The 23,571-nt window shown below is 37.8% G+C and overlaps 1 protein-coding gene across 2 annotated transcripts in view; it reads left to right on the top strand.

The window, feature by feature from the left end:
- CDH18 (cadherin 18) overlaps positions 1-23,571 on the top strand; it is a 973,183-nt gene that overhangs the window by 414,240 nt on the left and 535,372 nt on the right. For both annotated transcript variants that reach the window (XM_075062696.1, XM_075062695.1), the window contains one exon: positions 7,544-7,634. The gene's annotated coding sequence lies outside the window, so the exon portion shown is untranslated. The remainder of the gene's footprint in view (positions 1-7,543; positions 7,635-23,571) is intronic.

Raw genomic sequence — 23,571 nt, 5'->3', positions numbered from 1 at the left:
GCTATAGAATTCTATACAACAGTAAAAAACAAAACAAAACAAACACCACCTCAAAAAAAATCCTCCAAACCAAAATAAAACCCATAGACCCCACACGAAGAATGTTACTCTCTATTAAATTCTACAAGTTTTTAGAGAAATTTATATAGACCTGCCCCTCTCCCCCAACAGTACAATTAGGTCTTGATCCTTTAGAACCTATTCACAGTAAGGGTTGTATTGTTGGACCCTAAATTGTGTGGCTTCTGTCAACAACTATGGTAGGTGCATACAAAAAAATAGTTATTAACTTCATCTTTAACAACTTCGCACTTATCCAGTTTTTTTCCAGTTTAGGAGCTCAAAATGCTTAACCAATGTGTATTAATTAAATTTTTAAAAGTTAGGGGAATATAGTATTATTCTTCCATAGATGGGGAAACCGAGGCACATAATGGTCAAGGGATTCAACCATGGAGCGTGTGACATAACCATTATAGACCCTGGCAGTGCTGATACCCTAGCACTCTGCTCTGCCTGTAGAGGTCAATCTTTTTTTGTTTTTTCCTTTTATTTATCTATTTTTAAATTGAAACAGCACACTATAATTAGTTCCTTTCACAGTCCACAAGGCTGAGCCAGGGCCAACTCTCCATGGAACTAAAGGCTCAAGCTGCTGTGACTTCAGCAATTAAATTCAATACAATACTGGGAAACAAAGCTTTCCTCCTCAAAGCCAGTTGCTCAAATCAAGCCCAGTTGTGTCCAGGTATCTTTCTATCAGCTCCCAGGCCCAGATGATGCCACAGACTGGGCTGGATGCTCTGCCATTAGGCACAGTCCCAGACTACTGTCAAACCACAGCCAGCGCTGAGTATTTAGAGCCTTTATTTGCTAAGCAGTAAAACCATAGATTACTTTTTTCACAAACCACAGACCATATCCTCAACATAGAGTCGGTTTATGGGGAAATAGCCAACACATCTTGACTGGTCCATTGCCTCTCTGAAATCTCAGAGGACTAAGTGTACATTGTCAAATAATGGTTGGGTACCAGTATGCAATCTAAAATATGCTGTGGAGCTTTTTATGGGGCCAAAGCCATTCTTGAATACAGCATTGTAAGGATGTTTGCTACTTTATTGTCAGTATCTCCTGTAGGTCCTTGTGAAAAATATCAGCAGACTTTAATCTAAGATGAAAGTGAGAGAAATTCACACCACTTGTCTATAGGTTGCAAAAGGAATATTGGTTGTTTGACAAGAAAATGCGGTTGTCCCAATTTTCAGTCTCACTCATTTTTTTTTTTTTTTTGAAGTAAATTAAATTGAGATATTGTGGCTGCTGTGATTGTTTAAAACATTCTTCATCTTCTGCCTGTTCTGTTTTGGTCCATTGTCCCTGGGTTATTCATTATTCTTTTTAGTGTGTCTGATTCTGATTTGGTCTTATAATAGGCTGTATGGGAAGGCCCTTATTGTGCTTAAAATTATGTTTTGTTTCAGCAACAGGAACGCTACTTTTTTCACTGCAAATTTATATAGCCAGTAACCTGAGAGACCTTGTGTTTAAAAGTTCACCAGAAGAAACCCTGCAGTTTTCTATCATGACACATCCAAAGTTATCAGTTTTGGCACCATATTGACAAAGGCTTGGTCTACACTACAACTTCAGGTTGAATTTAGCAGCGTTCCCTAGATTTAAGCCTGGACCTATCCACACAACGGAGCCCTCTTTTTTTTTTTTTTTTTTTTTTTTTGACTTAAAAGACTCTTTAAATTGATTTCTTTATGCCACCTCTGTGGGGATTAGCACTGAAATCGGCCTTGCCGGGTTGAATTTGGGGTAGTGTGGACACAACTCGACAGTATTGCCTCCAGGAGCTATCCCAGAGTACTCCATTGTGACTGCTCTGGACACCACTCTCAATTCAGATGCACTGGCCAGGTAGACAGGAAAAGGCCCACGAACTTTTGAATTTCATTTCCTGTTTGGCCAACGTGTTTGCAGAGCTCATCAGCATGATGTACACATTGCTAGGGCACATTGCCTGGTCCGTACTTTGTGAGAAGTCTATGACCATGTCCCTCTCATCACCGCGCTTCCGGTGCCTCCTTGCCTGGTTTTGCGCAAAACAATTGTCTGCTGTTCCTCTGATGGAGGGAGGGGCGACTGATCACATGGCTTACAGGGAATTAAAATCAACAAAAGGGGTAGCTTTGCATCAAGGAGAAACACAAACAACTTTCACACAGAATCACCCCCTCAAGGATTGAGCTCAAAACCCTGAGTTTAGCAGGCCATTAATTTCACAAAGCAAATCGAGTCAATTTCTTTTTTTGATCCATCTGTCTTTTACATCTTAGGCTAGCAGCAGACAGTGGAGTACGACTGCTAGCCATCATCAGCTCCTGGGTGCTTGGCAGAAAATGGGAATAACCTGGCTGAGTCACTCCCATGTCTGCCCAGGCGCCCCTGACCGATCTCACCAAGGTCAGCTAAAAGAGCACCCAGGAATATGACAACGATGGCTACCAATTGTAATGCACTGTCTGCTAGCAAAAGACAATAAGCTGATGTTGTGTAGCAATGCAGTCCCACATCTGCCAGCACCCAGGAGAGGTACAGTGATGGTGAACTGAGCGGGCTCTGTGCTTGCCATGGTATGGCACCTGCTCAGGTAACCCAGAAAAAAGGTGCAAAACAATTGTCTGCTGTTGCTTTCACGGAGGGAGGGAGGGAGAGAGAGGGAGGCCTGACGACGTATAACCAGAACCCCCTGTGACACTGTTTTTGCCCCATCAGGCATTGGGATCTCAACCCAGAATACCAATGGGCAGCGAAGACTGAGGAAACTGTGGGAAAGTTACCCACAGTGCAGCACTCCAGAAGTCGATGCTAGCCTCAGAACTGTGGATGCAATCCGCTGACTTAATGCACTTAGAGCATTTTGTATAGGGGGACACACACAATCGACTGTATAAAAACAATTTCTAAAAAAAACCACCTTCTATAAATTAGACCTAATTTCGTAGTGTAGATATACCCAAAGAGTTCTTGTCCATAACTTCATTAATGTTTGCCCTGTAAAGGCCCAAATTGGCTGAAAATGATCAAAATGTGCCTCAAAGTATATTGAAGGTAAGTCTGAATGGACTGAGGAACTTAATCCAAATTGGCTATTTGCAATATTTTTTTTTAAATTATTTTGTTTTTTTTAATATTTATGGCCAATAAAATGTGCTAAAGAACTAAACATTCTTGCTCTACTGGGGTGTTTTTTTCATCAATGTTTTCTACAGTCATCAGTCTAACAAATAATGTGCAATAAATTACCATGTCTAACTTTTTGTGATAAGTATAGGTCAAGGTATTTAACCTATCCCCATAATTTGTTTTCCTTGGCAATACTCACCTTTCACTGTAGGCTGGACTACGTTACCATTTGCCCCCAAAAGACCTGTTTACACACCAGCCTAACTATGTGAAATTATAAATTGAATACATCTGATGCATTTTTCTTTAATACCTAAAATATTACTTTTTTCCTCAGCTCCAGCTCTAAAAAAGATAAAACACAAAACTTTTTACGGGAATCCCCTTGTGTATATTTATTTCTCAAACATTTAAAACTTAGCTGGATTGGCCTGAATTGACATAATTATTGATACAAATCAAAATTTTATTTTCTTATTCAAATCCACTGTTTGTTTAGAGTCATGTATATTGTTGTTGGCACTGTAGGGTTTATTCCCTCAGTAAAACACATTTTTATTTCCCAGTCTAACAATCATGGTATCCTACTCATCAGTGTAACTTGTTGGACATATCATCATTGTGAAAGACAGGTTCAACAGATTTTTCATTAATATTCTCACGCTTCTGACACTTACACAAGTCTGTGCAGGAAAGCCCAGCAGCAAGACAGGAACACCTTCCTGTTTGACATTTCACATGTTTTCAGGCACAATGAACTACCTGCAACGTACTGTCTGGTGTTGAACTTCTTGTTATACAGATGATGGCAAGGTCCTTGTTTTCTAAAGACCATCTATGGCAACAGGGGAAGAAGCATTCATCTTGTTAAAAAGAGTGTCTCATTATTGCAGCCTGATAATTTGTGTTTCTGCTGTGTTGGTGTGCAAGCAGAGTCTTATAAAATGTTTTTTCAAGCATGATTTTCAAGAGTAAAAATTGGAGTGTTCAGGCTTATTCTCAACACTTTAAATCAATGCCACGTCTAAATAATATTTAAAACTAACTATCTCCACTTCTACAAGAGGGACTTCTTTGAGTTCATGTGGAATCAGTGGGTGTGCCACAGAACCACATCTTCCCCTTTTGCTACCTGTTCTGGTTCTTTCATATCAGTAGGAGTTGAGAGGATGCCAAGTTCCATGATTTTTTTTCTTTGTTGTCAATGGAACTAATTTAGAAAAAAATAAAATGCAATGCATTTATCTTTTTTACCATACTCAACAATGCTTCCATCCATGATGTAAGAACCATCTAGTGAGGAGTTTTGGTCAACTGAAGCTCCTTTTGCTGAGTAACTGCACAAATTGTAATGTAGATCCTACATAATCAGTGTCTGTTATAGGTTCATTTCACTACAGGAAAATGGTGTAATATTTGTTAATTATTCTTTTAATCCTGGAGACATTTCATGTTAGATTATAAATTTTAAGGTGACTACAATTCAGACCTAAATCTTTAATAGTGTTGCTGTCATGCACAAGTTTTGTTTCTTTATATAGCTGAAGACATGCTGAGATGTGTATTAAGTGCAGCAATGAAATATTAACCTCCTGTGAGAAGCAAGAAAAACTGCAGGCTTTCAAGTTTTGCAATGTTTTGTCTGGGGGTTGATTGCAAGCTCGGGGCAGAAGTTTTCATCAAGATGTCGCACACCAACTTTTCTCTCCCATCCTCCTCCATCTTATCTTTTAGTGATGGGGTATAAAAAGGTCTCCTATGACACCGGTAGTTATCTACAGTGCAAACACAAACAGAAACTACCAATGTATGCTCATGTTGCTTTAAACAAAACCAAGCTTTAATTAAAAAATGGATCAAGCTACCAGCAAGCCATTTTGGGGGAGTGGACCCCTGTGGTCTAAACTAATTTCATTGCACTCAATTCTTTCCACCACATCTAATGATTTTAGACACAACAAAGTAATTTACAAATTAAAGCAAGATGTGCTTATTCATTTTGTATAGAAAGTAGTAATATTTTTCCTGCATGTTGTTATCCTGGAAACATCATGACATTCAACAATGAAAATACACTAAGAATGTATTTTCGTTTCTGACTGTCCATCACAAAATTTTCTAAACAGGCATTCCCAGGAGCCTAGAGCAAGAGTTAAGGCATATTTCTTCAATAATTTTTTATTTGCGTACAAAACCAAATCAGTGAATATATTAGCTATTTTTTTTTAAAAAAATTGTTTATCCCTCCTTGCTGTGCTGAAAACCAGAAAGAGGCTTCCAGACTATATTTTGTTCAGCACGGAGATACCAAGTTGATTGGAGCCTTAGACATACCTGGGGAATCATTTTCAAGAGTCAGCTAGGATGTTGTCTCCACTTTTCATAGAAGGCATGCAGTCCCCATTCATCAAAGTGGCATGGGCCTCAAGGTCCTGTTTGGCTCCTCACTTTGTCCCTTCATCCTGGACAAGGAACCAGCCACAGTGATCCATACATTTCTCGTCTCCAGTTTTGATTACTGTAATTCACTGGATCTGAAGCTTAATGTGAAGAAGATATGCAAGCTCTAGCTGGTATAGAATACGGCTATGTACCATCTCCCTGGCTTAGACTGCTGTGAGCACATCAGATATGTGCTCTAATCCCTCGTCTGGCTTCTAGTCAGAGTCTGATGCCAGTTTAAAGCTCTGGTTCTAATTTTCAAAGCAATTAATGCATCAAGCGTTAATTACATTAAAAAGCATATTTCAATTTATGAACCACTGTGTCAGCTCCACTCCTCTGGGACAATGAAAATCACTAGGGACTTTGCTATTGCTATTGATTTCATGTGTAAGGTGCTCAGATAGTGCTGTGATAAACAGCAGTATAAAACCCCTAATATAGATCGATAAAATAGATTAACTTTTAAGATGAGAGAAAAAGTAGAGGAATAATTATGTATTGATATACAAATAATCAAATGTACTCTCCTTTTCTTGCTCCACTCCTCAAAATTTTATCTCTTTCCACAGACATTTCCAACATGATCACTTTCACAAAACACAAATCCCTTTTGAATTTATGGGAGTAGAATTCAGTGAAAAAAATAGTATGTTTGTGGAAAGTGTCATGAACACGGCCAAAAGGAATATGTTTTTTCATTTGAATGCTTTAAAAGTCTCCACCACTTGTTTCCAGCTGTTAACTAGGTTCCATGAAGTGGGGTATCTTTCAGATCTAGGTCTTCTAATCTTATATTGTACCTGCACCATCATTTTTACACTGTTTTCTTCAAAATAATTTTATTACAGCTTTTGCATTATATAGCTGTAAATGCTATGTCAGTTAAAGAAATATTCAGAGGATGACCATAGGGTAAAGAATTAGAATAGAATTTTGGAAAAAGTGAAGAGAAATAGTGATACTAATGAGGAGAAAAATGACAAGGGGTACTTGGCTTGTACACATCTGTTTTCTTCCATATATTTAATGAAAGTTTGACATATTTCTATATAAGTAGTGTTTTTGTCTGTTTTAATACTGGTGAGTTTTTTCCAATGATAGATTGTTTGATACTGCTTATTTTCAAATAACATGCCTGAAAGTGATGTGTGTGAGGCATAAATATTGTGGTGCTAGATGGAACAGTTATATTAATATGATATGCACTGTGCAGAGATGTCCCAAGTTTGCATTTTTACTGTGCATTGCTTCTGCCCAGCTCAGACCCTTCACCCATCACTATAACTAGGGACAGATATGTGTTTAAAATGTGCATAAGAGTTTGCACTGCCTTTTAATCACGGGTTATGTATAGCAATTAAATCAAAACAAAACCTCCCAGTTTTTTCAGTCTTCCAAGGTAAATCAAATATTTTGATGACACTGAAAAATGGCATGAATAATATTTCAATAGTCACTCATGTCTGCACCTTACATACCTTTAAAATAGTGTTCCTTGAGTAGACTCCAAATGATTACTTTTGTTGTTGGGTTTTTTGTTTTTTTGTTGCTTTATTCATTTGAAAGATCACGGTAAATGATGTAGACATATTTTATTTTAGGAATTCATTATGTACAAATATGTTGAAAATCTGTTAAAGATTGTGTGATAGGAACATTTTTATATAGTGCCCTATTTATATGCTGCCGTGCTGACTGCATTTTAAAAGAATGCCGCCCTGCGCTGATGACATTCAGTTTTCTAATTTACTTTTAATAAGGCAATCCTTTTCTGAGATTTATTTCCGTACGATAATGAAGTAGGATTACTGAGGAATTAACAGCAATGCTATTAACATTTTTTTTCCTTTGGTATAGCCTTATGCTTTCTGTTTGAAAGTAAGTTGAGATTTATTTTTCCTAGGTCAGTGCAACAAATGCAAGAGCTGAAGACAAAAAGACAGCTGAGATAGTAATTTTTGCCAAAGAATTACTAAGATCCCTGTGTGTTTGAGGTATGTTTGCTTTATAAATCATATAAACTATTTTTCAGTCTTTCTGCTCGTGTTTAAAAATAATTGTTACTGTTTTTGAACATTTGTTCTTAATCACATTGTCTAAAAATGTATGTGTTGCTTCACTTTAGAGGAAGCCCAGAAGTATTGGGGATTGATTATTTGATTGATTTGATTTTTGTTCCATTTTTCCTTTGCATTTGATACTTGTAAGCTACTGGAAATTATTTTGTTTAGAAATCAATTTCTGTTTTATCTATGCACAATACAACAGCAATAGCAGCCTGTCTATGGAGGCTAGTTTTATCCAGACAATGTCCAGTAACTTGTGATTCTACCCTGTTAATAAACATTGCATTCACAACTGTTCTCCATGTGCCTGGTTGATGCAATAGGAATTCTAAAATAGGATGGTATTTAAATGTTCTGAAAGAAATCATAGACACTTCTCAGACTGTGTCGCAAGGTTATTTTCAGGATATTAGAGCTGTCTCTATAGTTCATGTTTGTGTTTAGTGATTTTAAGTGAAACTTCTACCAGTTCAATGTGCAAAAATAGTTTTTAAGTAAATTCCATATAGGTTGATAGGAGTTCAGCAGGTGGACAACAGAAGGCAATCAGTAGGTATACAGGCCAGTGGAGGCTGTACTGAGAAAATCCAGAATCAGCTTTGAAGGAATTAAATTAGCATGATTAGCCCTGTCACCCCAGGTTACAGAAGTAGTTCTGATTTTAGTGGGTTTGATTCAGCCTGTGTAAATTTCACATACAAAGTTTATAATGAAGCTATATCTGTCCACTTGGTCCTAATGTAAAGGTTCTTATACATATAGTTATCAGTACGCTCACAACCTCCATTTTACAGCAACAAAAGTCACATTAGTCCTGCTCTTATTGCTGTCATTGGTTAGGCTTGAGCTGAGGAATTGCATCACAAAGGTCCTAAACAGTTATTAGAGAGAGACCATGCTGCTGATAGCTAGACAGCTTCCCAAAGACATTGTACTGTAATGGGAGGTTTTGAGGTACAGAACAGACTGCCTGTTTTCTGTTACTATTTGGAGATATCTAGGAATGGGACCCATCTGTTTTCCCTCCTCCATTGGCAACCCCAGTTTTACCTTCCCTTGAATAGGTCGAGGAGCCAAACATTTTCAGCTATTATTCAGAAACACTGAGTTTTTCCAAATAGCAGTTTTCAGGCTGTGCCAAGTGTTATTTCTTCCATCTACACTTGGCTATGAAGTTGCTACTGTTTTGTTACTGGTGTAAGCATATGGTAGCTGTACTTTGAATTTATTTCCCTGTTCAATTCAAGGTGTTAGCTTTGAGCTCTGAAAGCTTTTTATGATTTCAGTCCAGACAACCTTAAAAAAACCCTGTTTCTCTTATGTTCTTCCCCAAAAGTTAAGATCAGCTGGTGTGGGGCTTGGCAGCAGGGTATTTTTGAGGAAGCTTTTCCAGCTGCAGGATTCATGGCCTCATACACTGGTCTCTGTAGCCCTGCCCAGGACTTTTGACCCATGATCCTCACCTGTTGCTAAAGCCTTTGCTTGAGGACGTTGGTTGGACAGGTTTGGTGGTCTGTTAGAGGTGAGAATTGTTGGGTCCTTTAAACTAGATTCTGTATAGTATTCCCTAGTTGACACTGGCTCAGTTTTGTTGTTTTTTTATTATTATTATTTCATTAATATAATACAAATAAATCAAAATAATATCTTATTTCCTAATGTTATCTGGATCTTAGAAGCCTTATTGACCATTCTAGAATTGATAACACAGATACCTCTTTCTTCCTTCTTGGAAGAACCAGTGTTTGAAAGTATTATTTTTGTAGTATAAGTGATCAGAGAGAAACCAGAGAATGGAAATAGATGTCATACATTCGCACAATTTTCTGTGTTGGTTATCATATCCAAACTTTCTATAGTTTGTTAGCAAAGGAACTGACATTATTGCTGAACCTTTGACAGCCAAATATTTGCTGGTGACTTACTAGAACAATATTTCAGAATGTGTCTGCCCCCAAACCATTGAAACAATGGCCATTAGTTCCTCCTGACTCCCATTGTGCTAAATGCTAGTACCCTTATTTGTCTTATAGATTATATTTTGTGTGTATATTCTTATAGTTGAAATTCATAGTATGAGTATTACATTTATATTGCTTTTAGAAACATAATAAAGAATATTGTTATATTCAACTATTAGAAGATTTTAAAAATACAGTCTCTTTATGCTTAATGTAATAAGCAGGGCTACACAAATTATTAAACACTGTCTGATTTCAAGGACTCAGTTCAAGATGTATTGCTGATTTTATATATTTGCAGCTGTTTTGCCCTCTCTGCTTTTCCATATTTCTTTTCCAGTTTTTGTTAGTTTTTAAAAGGATTACATAATCTGCACTAAATGAACACCACGTATAAGGAGACAGAACAAAGCAAGAAGATAAAAAATGTTTATACATGGAAAATATGTATTTTCCTTTTCTTCTAACTTAATGAGAGAGTGCAATGATGCATTTCTGCCTCCTTATGGTGTTGTATAATACTTATTAATCAGCTGCACTTCAGGTTAATTCAGAAGACTCCAAAATGGTGGTTCCTATTAATAAGTAGATGCTGTTGGCTTCTCCTATGGCCTAGCCTAACAATCTTTCCAAAGATAAGAGCATTCCTTGGAGTTTCTTTTTCTAGCATAGAATAGAGGAAACCAGCTTTGCAACCTGCATCTGGGTCCTTCTTATCTATCTTTCCATTGCGATTCCATACTGGGCTTCTCAAAAGGGATTTAATATAATTATCATAGAATACCTTTCTGGGTTAATCCTTCAATGATTCCCCATCATTCCATGGGCCTTCTCATTCTTACAGTCAGATAACACTATCTTAAAGTAAGGAAATACGCTCCCCCCGAAAATTTTTTGGAGATAGTGTGATAGATTTTTAATGGTATAAAAACACATCCCATCTAGTGAAACTTGTTAAAGCCATTGGAACAATTCTTGATCCTAATGAACCGAAATGATCATTCAGATGTTGATTCCAGAAGACTCTGTACCAACTGATGCTTTCATGTGCATCTGTCATCTGATTTTTTGTATTTAGTTTTGACTCAGTAAGTGGTGTGCTTTGTTTTGTTTTGTTTTTTTTACTTTGGGGGAGTTGTGAAGGTGAGTGAGCATCTTGCAGTGGCTTGAGGTGTCTCAAAAATCAGGACAGTGGCATGTGATTGACATTGTAAACAGAAAGACAAGATCTACACTATCATGCTTTGTTACCATCATATATCTGACTGCTTGAAGATATTCAGAGGTTTGGAATATCACAGATAGACACAAGGAATATAGATTAATGGACAGGGTGCAAATGAGTCAATGTTACCCATTGTGATAGGTACCTTAGAAATTCATAGTGCAGTAGATGCATAATACATGTGATTTACCAAATGAATATTGCCACCTCATCTGTGATATATTATACTTTAGCTCACAACTTAACTGTAACACATGTTTATCCTGTTATGGAATTCAACTTTGATGAGGAAATTTCTGGGTTTAAGGTCTCATGTCAGAGTTTTGTCTATATGTGATCCTTTTTGGTGAACTCCTAACCATTGTTAGTCATCGAGTTCTTCTTAATCACAAACAGTCATCTAGGGATTTTTTTCTCTGCAATCCTCATCACTGACTGTGTATAGCCAGCTGTTCTTCTGACCAGTCTAATGCTCTAGTGCTGAGTAACTATTTTGCAATGCATTTGTAATCCTTTTGAATTCACCTTTCCCACACCAGTACCCCGCTAAGTTGTTTGACAGCCTTTTGTGTTTACATGCTTTTAGAGCACCTTCAGTTATCTCCCCTATATTATTGAGACTGCATCCTCTTTATTTGTCTGCACCATATCCACCATACTTTTGAGGGCTCTGCATATAAATAAATTACTAAATAATCTAATTCTTGTCATCCCTTTCTCTCCCCATTTATTTTACTATATTGCTTCATAGTGGAGCTTATACCTGTTGCATATGACTATTTATTCATATGCCATTTGTATATTTTGTCCTGTGATGTCAAATATAAAGTATATTGCTTTTCTCCATCATATAAAACAAAACATTTTATATAAATTTCATACTTTTGAAAAGTTGCCATATTGATGGGCTGTTTTAAACACTGCCATCTTCTGGCATTCATGTGCAGTCAATCCTTGGCATCTCTGCCAAAATGGGCAGCTAGTATTCAATTGGCAGCTAGTGCTCTCTGGGGTATGAAATCTGTTATGAGCAGTGAAACTGACAAAATTTCAAATAGAAAAAATGAACAGCTATCAGTCAATACCAAAATGTTAGTCTCTAGTAAACAGCGCTGAATTTGAACTGGTGGTCTAGAAGTGAAGGTGTTGGCAGGCAATTTGAAATTATCAGCTTGTTTTGAATATGAACTGTGTGACTTAGAAACAAACAGTAGTTTTACACAATTTGAAATTGATTAATTTGTTTACAAATGTGTTTTACTTCTTCCAAAACAACTGCCACAAAAACTACAGTAATGGGTTAGTTACATGAAGAAAATGATCATCAAAATAGTGCATATTTATATGAGGGTTATATCTGCATATTGAAATATCCAAAAGGTAAATCTAGAAAAAAATCTGCTAGTATCTGATCAAAAGATACTTAAAAACAATGTATTCTAAAGGCCAATTTAGACCAAGAGAGATCTGTACAAAATGCTATCATAGTAGAAACCTGTTTTGCAGTTATTTGTGAGGTCAATTTCCTTTTCCAAGGACGGCAGGTTTTTATTTTTAAGTATTCTTTGCACTTTTTGTCAAATTGATCAAAACAAACTTTCACACAGCCTCTTTTAGAATAGCAACTAAAATCTTTGATTACTAGTAGGATTGCCTTCTCCTATGAGTTTAACACCTATAAATACGTATGTGCCATTGAAGTAATAGTACATTTATAATGAACTGCATATTAAATAAAATAATGTGATTTAATAGACAAGAAAAAATCTAATTATAATTATATTTTAATAAAATATGCCTTTAAGATTTCTTAAACAATGTTGCAGTGCCGCAATTGCCACAGTACAGAGCAACTGAGATCTCCATCATGGTATGTTGGCTTTGCGGAGGGTTTTACTGCAGACCAACTTCCTTTAACCAGCCTTAGTCATGGTGTCATCAGATGCATGTAAAGTATGTACTATGTCTGTTCTAATCAAGGAAAATCAGTCATTTGATATAATGAAACTTGATTATAATTAGCCATCTCAGGATAGCTAGTGATGCCAGTCTTTGTATTTGCACTGGATCAAACTGTATTTGCATGTATATTCTGGATATCAGAGAAGATGCAACAGAGTTTCAAAAATATGGAGTTTCGTTACCAATTATCTGAGCCATTTTGTCCCCACCAAAAATAAATCTTGTCACTTGCATATTATCACTTTTAGAACATATCAGTTAAAGGCCTGAGAAATCAGCCTTGATATTATACATGGATGCATATTTTTGCCTTTATTTTATACTATTTAATATTATTTCAAAATAATATGTCCTCTTAAGGCACTTCATTCACACAGTGCTTTTTTTCTTTTTCTTCTTCTTCCAAAAAATGCCTTTGGAAGTGCATGTGTCATATTTTTTCTCTCACCTTGTGTTGTGACCATGGGTGCAGAAAGTTTTACAAAACTGATAATCTTAAGAAAATCTTGCTTTGTTTTGTTGTTGTAGATCTCTGATTTTTCTCCTCTTGTTGTTGTTTATACAGGATTTACATTAAGCAGCACAGTATAAGTCATTCCAGCAAAATGTGCTAGGGAACAAAATAAAACTTCAGAAGGAAATAATAATTAGCATCCTTATTTGTTGAGCCATTCTTTAGAACATAGTGAAATTCAAGCAAAAACTATTTTCAAATTAAATTATACAGTGGCCTCATAATGATATGCGGCCACATTATGTTCCTTTACCCTGATATAAATATGGAGTAACTCTATTTCTTACAATGGAGTTACCCTAAATGTACACTGTTTAGCTGAGCATAAGAAGGCCCTCCTCTCAACTTAATGGCATTTTTCTCTATCAGTAACATAATAAAGTTTTGGATTCTGCACCTGCTTAATTCCAAAATGTCAGGAAATGTTCTACACATCAGTGTGCAGATCTTCATTGATTTTGGTGAAACCTGGAAAAAAAAGAAGGGAAAATAGGGGACACACAGAGCCCCTTACATCTGGCCAGTACACTATTAGTTTTAACCAGGTTTGTAACTTTCTGTAGATCAGAGAATTGGTTGATGAAAGCCATTGACATTTTCCAGGATAACAATAACACTCCAGCTCAGGCCATCATTCTAACAGAGTTCAAAATATTCTGAGTGATTTTATTTCCCAATCTGAAAGAAAATAAATAATTCAACGATTTACACAAGGTTACATATTCACATGTCTCCCTGATATAGAGGAGGATAGGAGGGTGGCACACCAGGAGCTTTTAGAGGGAGGGTGGAGGGATGCAAGGAGTCCCTGTGTGTATAATGAGTTCAGCCTAAAGAAGCAGTGAACTTTGTGACCCTCTAGACATGGGTAGGCTAAGACAGGAACAGTCTCAGAAGAAATAGGTACAGGCATAGCTCCTAGTATGTGATGGAGAGAAGAATGGAGGGAAGCACAGCGACCTGTGGCATTGAGGAGAAAAATGGAGGACCTTAGTAGGGAGGTATCATTGGAGGCCCCCAGATCCCTGGTGTGGAGGAGAAAGAGGGACCATGGTATGATGGAAAAACGAAATAGGAAACATGAACTGGGGAATTGTAAGGGTACACAAAATGCCTGGTATGGGTGAAGAGGTGGGGTGGAGTTGCTGGGACTCCCTGGAAAACAGAGGGGGATGGGAGGCACACAGGGATAGGGTGGAACAGAATGGAGGGGTACAAGTAGCCCCTGCTGCTTTCAGTGAGCATTGCCTGAAGAAGCAAATAAATGAGTGACCCATGAGCATAACTTGATCTTTATAAAACAGCTGCTCCAGGCTTCGTATGTGAAATGGTGTATCACACTTGTGCGGAAAATTTCATAACCCCAAAATGACCTTTCGCTAACCTTTATTATATAGTATATGGTCCAGATGAGTTGCCATGCCATGCAGCTGAATGAGACTGATGGAACACCAAACTGTCCACAAACATTAGGACAGCCTATCCATTTCTTGAACTTCAGGGCTTTCTGAATTATTTTACCTTGGGGGAATGTTATTAGTCCAAAACAGATTTTCATTTACAAGATAGAATACATATGAAATACAAAAGAACAGTTTAAAAAGCTGAAACATTGTGGTTTGTAGACTTCATCCTCAAAATGTGACTTGCAGGATCTGAAGCAATCTTAAACGTGCCTACATACTAACAAGCAAATGATACCTGCAGCTAAGAGTGCTATGAGGAAGTTAGACTTGGTGGTGACTTCTGGTGCTTCTGATGTTGGAGGTAAGGAAAGGGACCAGAATGAATTTAAAGTTGTGCAGCAGAACAGCTCTGAGGAAGAGTTGTGACAGATGCTGGGTCAAAAGGGCTGTGTGACCAGATGGCCGATTTGGGGTGAAAACCTAGGGGAGTTCTGTAACATGGAAGAAGTTGGACGCTGTTTCAAACTCATTGCTTCTGAAAGCGAAAATGGTGGAGGGGAGATTTGTCATGTTCTTGCCATTCGTAACTTCAGGTGAGAGGAATTCTTTGATATTTACCTGCAGTAAATTACACTCTACTGTGGTTGATGAGATCTATGTCTTCATCACAAATGGATGTATTTGTTCTGAAGTATTGCCTGGTTCTGATGTATCCAAAGATTCTTCATGAATTGTCTTTGTGAGGGTGAGAGTTCATGGGAGAACCCCTTGCCGAGGTAAAGGTTACCTTATTTGACATCTCTCACATTTCATGCGCACAATTAGTTGTTAAGGGTCAAAATCTGAGCTGATTTACACCCTGCAGCCAGGATCTATGAGGTAAAAGTGACAATAAGAATGGCCATACTGGGTCAGACCAATGGTCCATCTAGCCCAGTATCCTGTCTTCCGACAGTGACCAATCCAGAGCACGGTTTTGCTAGACAAGGCAGAACAAGGACTTACAAATACAAATATTTATTTTAAAGTTATTCTATTTTAATAAATATGTCTATTTTTAAATTTTATATGGTATACACTGAGTATTGTAAATATAGTCTAACATAAATTAAGGGGAGCTGAAACTGCATTCTGATGTCATTTTTCATAGTCGCTCAGTAGACACATGTATTTTGCATTCCTCTGATCATTGTAACTGAGTTTTAATGTAGTACATATATATATTATCATGTGCCTGTTCTGTTAATTTTAAATCTGTCTCTGTTGAAAGGTCTTAGTGTCAGGCTTATTGTTGGAGCTATTAAGGATGTCCTACCAAATCCTACTACTTAGATACTTCTCCTGACAGAATGAAAACCAGATACATAGCTTTGATTTAGAAACACTAAGAATAGGCTTAATCCAAGCCTGAAAGCTATAATCCAAAGTGATACAGAAGACATAATGAACATCTTATTGGCACCTGATCTGACAGGGGAAGACTCAGGAATAGACACACAGCATATTTCAAAGACTTTAAATTAAAACAAGTGACTGCACCCATCCAATTGTTAAGGCTGTAACCATCAGAATTTTATATCCCAGAGTGCCTTTTTTTCATTGTTCATCTTTGAGATTTAGCTAAACCTTAATTCTATGTTAATCTAGGGGCTCAATGATTGAGCTCCTGAAAGTAGCAAATCTCAGGAGTTATTTCTGTAGCTTGCTTCAAGTGGAGGGAGAGTGAACAGAAATTACCTATGACAAAACAGTGATTGTTCACAAAATACTTTTTTGTAATTGTGTGTTCTTTCATGAGCAATATGTTGGTCTAGAAGTTGATATCAGGAGGGAAACAGTGGATATGAGCAACCCTTTACAGATCATCCTGTAGATCATTACATAGAATCCTACCTGCTGCAAAGGGTCAAATTTTGTTCAGAATGAGTGAGAAGATTGCTGCCCCCCAAAAGTTCCAGCTATACAGCAGTTTAGAGGGGTAACTCCACATTTAATATGCTCCATTGAAATCAATACATGTATTTCAGACCTTTCTGTTCTTTCAGGCTTCCTGTAGATAGTCAATAAATAAGATTTCCCCTGTGTAAGGTTACATATCAACTTTGGCCATAAGAGCTAGAAACTTGAATTTTGTTTTTAATAAAAAGTTAAATGCTGTAGAAACCAATGGGTAAAACCTCTGCTTATCAATGGCAAATCCTCAATATTTGTAGATGAGGCTTAAATATGTGAGAACATTTTTTAATGTTGATCAACACTACATGATACTGAAGTAACATGCCAAACCTTTGCTCTGTATTTTTTAATGCTTAAGTAAAAAGGCTCCGGAGTACATGCTAATCTCTCCCGCAGACACTGCCCCACCCAGCTTCTATTGGCCAAGCTGGTGCTCAGGGTGGGGGCAGCACTCAGAGTCCTGTGTCCCCCTCTCTCCCCCACAACCATCCCAGGAACCAGACCTGCTGGCTGCTTCCAGGGCGTAGCGCAGTGCCCCAGGACAGGTAGGAACTAGCCTGCTTTGGTGCTGTAGCATTACCAACCAGACACTTAATGGCCAGGTCGGCAGTGCTGACCGGAGCCACGAGAGTCTCTTTTCAACTGGGTGTTCCGTTCGAAAACCAGACACCTCGTCACCCTAATTGGTACACAGCTGGAATTGCTATTAATAAGATTTATGCTGCACAATGGCTGCAGATAATATCCCATAGTACAAATTTAAATTGTTAAATGCACAATGTTAGGATTATTGTGGCTAGGATGTGCCAAACTCAATGTGATGAAGAATCATTTAACATTTGAATATTTAGAGATAAATAAAAAACAAGTAGGCATCATATACTAATGGAGTAAATGAACTGTGCATGTGAGTTTGTGCAAATGAAAAGGTTGCCCTATATTCTAGGTTTATGGTAGTCTTGCAAAATGAGGTTTGAAGGGAGCAAACTATATGTCTTACGATAGCATTTCTGAAATGTATAATAACTGACCATCCCTTTGGGAAAATAAAACAAATATGCCCTCCAGAGACTCTGCCAAGACTTACTCATCTTCATTTATACATCTGCATCCACTGGCTAATCATTCACACCCAGTTTGGGGTGTGTGCCTCACATTTTGGCATATGCTGTAATTATGGAGAGATGAAGTGTTCAGGAAAAAAAATCTCATTCCACTGTGAAGCTCTTCATTAATGGAAATGTTAGTTAAGGTTTCTTGCAGCAAATCAAATTTGGCAGGCTGCAGAAACAGTATTTTTTTATCAGAGGGGTCATCAACTCTTTTATTTGCTTTGATCCATTGCTGGAAGAGCCCAGATTTCTTGACTTTGCAGGCACAGTGCAAAGTCCATCTTTTCTTATAGGCCTTGTGGTAGGCTGGAGTTCAGAGGAGGAGAGGCTGGAGGTTGAAGGATGATTTCAGTGGAGGTCTCATGGTATGGTTAGGTAGATTCATTTCTTTGTCCAGCTATATTGAAAGAAGGAGAGGACACATTCTGACATGGGTTTAATCAGGAGGCAACTTTATTATTAGATGTTTGGGACTACCCAGCAGATAAAAGTGTACAGTGCAGGTAACCCCTGTTTGGTCCATAATTACCTGGGAGGGGCTTCTGCCAGCTCCCCCTCTTTTTCTATCCAGGTTCCTGCAGCCAATCCATCACTGGGATATGATGATATTCTCACCACCCCCGCCCATAGGAGGATTAATGTGGGCTATAAGAAATGGAGGTTGGTTCCCTGCTATACCAGTCATAGGAGTCCTCAACTCTCATCCCCCTCCCTGTTCATTCCATTAACAAACACTTCCTTTAAAAGCAAAAAAATCCCAACTGCACCCAAGCCAATCTGCTGGTAAAGGAAAAATTCCTTCCCAGACTCCCTAAAAAGGAGGTATCCAGTGTAATGCCCACAGAAGGTTTTGGCCAAACCTGGTATTTCACCACCTAAAGGAAAGGGAAGGTGGTTGCTGCCTCAGCCTGCTCCATGTAAAAGGGGACTTCAGACACAGGGCTGCCCTTTAAAGCCCTTCATTCCCAGTGGATGAGTGAGCAACCACACTGACCCCTTCCCTTTTGCAGCAGTTTTCCTCTCTCCCCACCCCCCCAGCCATAAAGAACTGTTCCCTTCATCCAGCCTGCCAGACAAATTCTCCCCCTATCCCCCCATGATTAAAGGTGCGATGCAATCATTGTGGGAAAGTCTATTAATTTGATAGTTTGTAAAACGGAAACTTGATTAACGAAAGTGTGGTATTGACAATTGTAGATTTCTGTGTTCTAAATTTCAGAAGGCACTTATATCTCTAGATGGATAAGTATAATCAGGGGCATTGCCAGCAGATTGAGGGATGTGATCATTCCCCTCTATTCAACATTGTGAGGCCTCACCTGGAGTACTGTGTCCAGTTTTTGGCCCCACACTGCAGGAAGGATGTGGAAAAACTGGAAACAGTCCGGCGGAGGGCAACAAAAATGATTGGAGTGGTGGAGCACATGACTTATGAGGAGAGGCTGAGGGAACTGGGATTGTTTAGTCTACAGAAGAGAAGAATGAAGGGGGGGGGGGATTTGATAGCTGCTTTCAGCTACCTGCAAGGGGGTTCCAAAGAGGATGGATCTAGACTGTTCTCAGTGGTAGCAGATGACAGAACAAGGAGTAATGGTCTGAAGTTGCAGTGGGGGAGGTTTAAGTTGGATATTAGAAAAAACACTTTTTCACTAGGAGGATGGTGAAGCACTGGAATGAGTTCCGTAGGGAGGTGGTGGAATCTCCTTCCTTTTGAGGTTTTTAAGGTCACGCTTGACAAAGCCATGGTTGGAATGATTTACTTGTGGATTGGTCCTGCTTTGAGCAGGGGGTTAGACTAGATGACCTACTGAGGTCCGTTCCAACCCTGATATTCTATGGATACCAAGAAAATTTTAAAAAAATAAGTTTTCCTTTATGAGCAGTATTTTTCTGCTGTCTCACTTTGTCTGGGATCTCTCAGCTCAACAGTGGGGACATTGCAGTTTACTAGAACTGATTATTTTTTTCTTTTGTGTAAATGTTGAGGGAGCCTATTCTCACTTCAGTCTTCCAAAGATAAAACTTCCATTAATTCCAGTGAAAGGAAGATTAAGAGAGTTAGATGACCAATTACAATACACAGTGTAAGTAGGGCAAATCAGTTAAAGATGCCACATACTATAGCCATTTTATGCTATATATCATCTGAGGACATTTGGATTATAAAAAAAAATAGAGAAAGATGCAAAGCACACGCATGAGGAGGCAGGGGTAGCCTGATATTTACCTGTGGTGGTTTTTACAAGGCAAAATCATGTTTTTCTGCCTCACAAAAAACTATTTAGTCCCACTTCAAGGCATTTTCTATTTTAAAAATGGTTTCATTAATGCATACCACGTTACACTTCGTTTTAGTTACATACTCATATTGTGGTTACATAAGGCAGTAAATTCATAGATTAATTTAGGGTTATACTAATAAAGTAAAACTGCAATGGGCTAGTATACTAATATATATATCATAATACAGAACATTAGAATGTCTGTACATCTTGGTTCAGTATTTTCTAAAGGAAGTTATATGTCTTGACTCATTTCAATTTTCAGTATTATATAAACAAAAGTAAACATCTGATTATATGAAAACAACAATAATGCATAACTGTAGGCTGAAAGAATTAGCAATCAGAATCATAAGAGTTGCAGTTTCATTTTGTCATGCAGCATTTTGAAGTAGAAGACAAACTTTGATGTACTGATATACTATGCCCATTCTTCAGCTTTCAATGGACGTATCCAAAGTTTGAAATTATGAGTTCTATGCTTTCTGAACCTGCAATTATTTTTCTCAGTTTCATGGTTTAAACTGGGTTTAAACAGGTATTTACCAACACCCTGTCAAAAACTAGTTTTTCCCAGGAAATTGCCAATCCTGCAAGGATCACCATCCAAGCTTGAATGACCTTCATGAAAATATTCCCCATAACTTATACATTGTAAAGTCATCCTATATATGGTTGGCAAGCCTTCTGGCTGATGTATAGTGGCGAGGTTTTCATTTTTGTAGTGTATTTTGGAAAAAGAAAACATTGCTTTCCAAGAAGCCTAACCCTCAGATGATATACAGTATAAAATTACTATAACATGCCCTGTCTTTTTAACTGCCTTGACCTTCCTGATCTGTATGAACCAGGTGTTCAACTGACTACAGCCTCTCAGAGCAGAGCAAAAAATAATTTGGCCAGACTTCTAGAGTCTCCCAAATTGTAACACTGTTCCATTACTTTGTTCCTAGATAGTCTAATGGTGCAGTTCTACAGAAGTAAGGCCATGACTTTAGGGCACTTATTATTCATCTTTTGCACTTATGGTTTCCATGCAGTGCCAAAGTTATCTTGAAGGTTCATTTACAGACTTTCATTTTATAATCAGTGCTCTATAATTAAATGCAAAGTCATGTAATTTATTAATAGAGGAAAGAATTTCATTAAGATTCCTGATTAAGACAAGCACTAACAGAACTCTAAAGGTTATAGAAATTTAGTTCCTGCTTAAGGTAAATTAAATACAAAACCAGATTTAAATAAAGTGGAGAGTCTTGCTGAAATTGTCAAAAGCCTTGAAATTTTAAAATTTACTTCGATATTCTCTCCTTACTGAAACAACTCCGTCCACCCAAATGAATAAAATTAAAATATAGCTGAGTGAATCAATAGTTTCAAATGTCTTGTCTTGTCTTTGGTTCATAAGGATCATTAACATGGGCCTCTAGGTCTACTTTTCAAATGTGACACATTGTTTTGGGTACCTCTGCTTTTAGTCCCCAAATGTAAATATCATAAAGAGGCCTGATTAAGAAGGTGACTGTTTAGCATTTCTGAAAATCAGGATACTTGATGGCAGGGGCGGCTCTAGGAATTTTGCCGCCCCAAGCACGGCAGATAGGCTGCCTTCCGTGGCATGCCTGCAGGAGGTCCACCGAAGCTGCGGGACCAGCGGACCCTCTGCAGGCAAACTGCAGAGGCAGCCTGCCTGCCGCCCTCATGACGACTGGCAGAGTGCCCCCCGTGGCTTGCCACCCCAAGCACGCGCTTGGCATGCTGGTGCCTGGAGCCGTCCCTGCTTGAAGGTGTCCAGGGTGAAGGAAGTGGTGCGGGTTAGGCTTGGACCCACAAATTGAGATAATCAGAATTGCTAGTTACTTTTAGGAAGTTACAGGGTGAGTTTGTCTATTGACTACAATAGACACAGGATTTCACCCATATTGTTTACCAAGGAAATATAAAGTCCCCTTTTACTCTGAATAAACATTCTGTTTTATGACCCTGATTTAGTAAAGCATTTAATCACATGCTAATATACATTGTTGAATTAGGGCCATAAAGCAAATTTATTCATATTTATTAACCATGACTTTAAAATAATTTTGTATCTCACACATACTGTATTTCAGAATGCACAATATGTCCCCAGTTCACTAAGGTGCATAGGCATGGCACTAATTTTAACCATGTGCTTAAGTAACTTGCTGAATTAGGGCCTAAATTATTTGACAACAAGCAATTCATTCTCAAATATATCAGCTGCTTCATCTGAAAACTCTAAATAACATTTTATTTAAACCAGTCAGAACCTGATCCTGTTGATTGGAATCAATATGAATTTTTGCCATTTATTTCATAAATAGCGGGATTGGGCCTTGCCTAACCAACACTATGAGCTAAAAGTAACCCTCTAGTATATGTGCTTTTTAAGCATATCTATTATACTCTTCTGTATTGCAGCAGTGAAATAAATAAATATATATATTTAATATAGATAAAATCCTGGGTTCCCAAACCAGGGGTCAGGACCCCTCAGGGGGTCATGAGGTTATTATATGGGGGGGGGTCGCAAACTGTTAGGGTCCACCCCAAACCCCACTTTGCCTCTAGCATTTATAATTGTATTAAATATATTTTAAGTGTTTTTAATTGATAGGAGGGGTTGTACTCAGAGGCTTGCTCTGTGAAAGGCGTCACCAATACAAATGTTTCAGAACCAGTGATATATATCCTCAATCTTAGAGAAAATTCTTTGAGATATTTTAAGTTTTAAGAGTGAAAAACAAAAATATGATATTCACAAATGTAGCTTCTGCAATACAGATTATATGTATATATGTGTGTTTATTTGTACATACATGTGTTTGTATAAATTCTGATAAGACTTGTATTACTAATATGGATCTTACATACATTTATTGAGCTGAATTGTTAGTCTTACACAAGTTAGTCCCACTGAAATAGCAGTTTGACTTATTATGCATCTCAGTGACCTTACAACACACACAGATATCTTAGCACACATAAAGACAATTTTTTAAAAATATACAATAGAATAAAACAGTGAGTGAATTTTCTGATGAAGTAATTCCATATACCAGCAGAGAATTTCGGCCAAAACTTCTTCCAGCTACATATTACTTATGCCAAAAGTAATTCCAGACCAAGACTTTCTGATGTGTTGTAAACCCCTGAGAACAGGGAATTATAATGGAAAAGTGTCACTCTGCCCTCACTTTCTTTTTCACAATGTACTAGTGTAACACTGTGAGTCAAGAGTGCTACTGCAGGGTTACAGAAACAATCCCATTTATAATTAAATAGTCTTGTGCAATTGCATCAGCTTTCACATCTGATTGTTTTCCATTACATTCTGAGTAACTGTGGGCTTCCTCCTGCTCTATATTCTATTATGCCCTTGCCAGTGCACAGTTTCACTGATGTTTGCATTTTGTTCCAGTCCTA

Source organism: Chelonoidis abingdonii, chromosome 2 (genome assembly GCF_003597395.2).
Source record: "Chelonoidis abingdonii isolate Lonesome George chromosome 2, CheloAbing_2.0, whole genome shotgun sequence".
Classification (NCBI taxonomy): domain Eukaryota; kingdom Metazoa; phylum Chordata; order Testudines; family Testudinidae; genus Chelonoidis; species Chelonoidis abingdonii.
This window is presented reverse-complemented; position numbering and strand designations above follow the sequence as displayed.